The sequence below is a fragment of the Juglans microcarpa x Juglans regia genome, chromosome 1D (genome assembly GCF_004785595.1).
Source record: "Juglans microcarpa x Juglans regia isolate MS1-56 chromosome 1D, Jm3101_v1.0, whole genome shotgun sequence".
NCBI classification, from domain to species: domain Eukaryota; kingdom Viridiplantae; phylum Streptophyta; class Magnoliopsida; order Fagales; family Juglandaceae; genus Juglans; species Juglans microcarpa x Juglans regia.
The window spans coordinates 30,445,870-30,448,276 of record NC_054594.1 but is presented as its reverse complement, the minus strand read 5'-3'; the positions used below and the strand labels follow the sequence as shown (position 1 = coordinate 30,448,276).

Here is a 2,407-nt window from a genome sequence, read left to right as displayed (position 1 = left end):
ATTCTTATTTTAGAATTATTGGGTCGGATGGTTACATTGGGTCAACATTACATATTGTAACAGAAAGAGAAGTTAAGAGCATTCTCATTGGATTGACCAAATCCATCTTAAAAATTTAGCCAATATCACATTTTTTTACATTTACCTATTTTATTTAAATTCAATCTCCACATTGGATTAGCCATTCACTCTCTATATAATAATAAAATATTATTAAATTAATAATTTTTTTATTTAATTTATTTGTATCACATTTTGTAATTCTACCAATTTAATATTAATAATAATTATATTCTAATTAAATTAATATTAAAAAAATCATATTTTCAAATGTCATTTAATTAATAACAAAAAATTGAGATTAAACTTATCTAAATTTCTTATTCACTAACCAAAGTGGAGAAAAAGCTACGGGTGATAAATATTCCCGCATTTTGTTGCCGTTCCCACGTGTGTAGTTGGAGTGAGAAATTAATATTTTAATATTTGGTAAACCAATTGTAGTTGTCTATATTTGACCAATCACTGTAGCAGAAATTCAAATTATTTTAAAGATGACCAATCCAATGTAGAGTTTTTTTGGTATAAATTATCTAAATTTTAGCTAACCTCTTCATTTAGCCAAGCCAATAAGGATGCTCCCAACTCATGCCTCCACAATCCAAGGGCCAAGATGCACATTATGATCAAGATGCATATTATTCTGGGTGGGAAGGGGATCGAGGAAATCTTGCCTAACACATAGGCGTACTTATTGATGCAAACATAGGCCATATATTCTCAGGCTTCTAATTGTCACCAAAAAAAAAAAAAAAAAAAAGACTCTAGACTGACATTAAAACATATATGTAAGCTAGCGTAGATTCTGGCCAATAATCAATGGTATGTACATTGTGTAACTTGAAAAAATTATCCCTTTACCAACGGTCACGAAGGCCTGATGCTATATATTCTATGGTTCTATTACCCTTCATCGCCCTCCTGGATGACATGGTGGCGGACAAAATATGCCTTGTCCTCCGTGTGGTGAACAATGACAACGACCAAGTATCTTATTTCCTTTGAACTCTCCGCTGCGGTGTCTTCCCCATGGGTCTGCAGATATAACTAATTAAGAAAGTAGACTGCAGATCTAATAAGGGGAAAGGAACACTAAGAAGTAAGAAGATTCCAACTATAAAAACTAGTTCTATGGTAAAGAAAAGTAGTGAAACTTAACTGGCTGGGATATTGTTTGTTAATCTGGCTTCCAATATTGGAGCCAATTCAACCGAAATTAAGAGAGCGATGAAAATGATGAGAGATAAGGCCTTGCGAACCATCTTGCTGCTACTCACACTCCTCGTCCCTTGAAAAAACACAAAAGAGGTGGGGATATATATAGTCTCATGTTTTTATTAATGAACCAAAATTTCTATAAATAGCAGAGACTAGAGATATTATTCAAAGGACTTTTAGGCATATATATATATGTATATATATATATATATATATATATATATGATGACTCCAAGAAAAAAATAACGTTGGAAAAACTAAAGAGAGAAGCATTGAATTGACTACGTACGCTTGCTAAAAAATTCCATGGCAGATGAAAAATGACTAAAAATATTAGGCAGGGGAATCCAATTCCACTCAACTCATATTATATGTTATAAAAGGCAAGGGAAATTAAGAGAAAGTAGATTGGAATGCTCTTAAGCTTTTATATGTGGAATTTTTCTTCTGGCTTCCAATGAAGAGGATAATAGAGGCCCTGTGAACCATCTTGCTGCTAGCTACTTATGATCTGCAAAGTCCATATCTCTTAATTAGAGACTAGATCAGTTGGAGATTAATTTAGGGCCAATTATATAGCAATATCTACAAATAGGCAGACCATATAATTGGTCAAAAGATGGGTCCATATATATTTCGAGTAGGAACTTACATGAATTTCTGATTGGGAATTAATTACTTAATTTTGGTTAATGGGTTAGTACAAAAATTACAAGTGGCTAAACGTTGAGTGGAGTGGCCCTGCACGTGACATTATGATTATTGACTCGAAAGATTAAGTGTTGGGAATAAGTGTAGCTAAGACTAACACGAAGTATAGTAGCAGAACTAAACGAAAGAAATTGATGACAATCACACAGAAAGAACACCAAGAATTAAGTGGTTCGACTCAAAATGAGCCTACGTCCACTGGTGGGGTCGGTATCGAAGATTTCACTATCAACAGAGATGGAGTACAGATCAATACAACAAAACTTCACAAGGAAGTTATCTCTCAAACTCACTCTAGACTTCTCTCTCAAGAAAACACTAAAACAAGAGCAAAAATGTATTCTGAAGAAGTTAGAAAAGAAATGGGCGCCGTTTTGATATTTATAGGAAAAGTGAGAATTCACTTTTGTGAACATTG

At 33.3% G+C, this 2,407-nt stretch overlaps 1 long non-coding RNA gene across 1 annotated transcript; it reads right to left on the bottom strand.

Moving 5' to 3' along the window:
* Window positions 1-1,060: 1,060 nt before the first annotated feature.
* On the bottom strand, window positions 1,061-1,382 carry LOC121250177. The gene is made up of 2 exons (XR_005937726.1): window positions 1,220-1,382; window positions 1,061-1,095 (listed from the first exon to the last, which is right to left on the bottom strand). It is a non-coding gene; the product is annotated as an uncharacterized LOC121250177 (long non-coding RNA).
* Window positions 1,383-2,407: the final 1,025 nt, after the last annotated feature.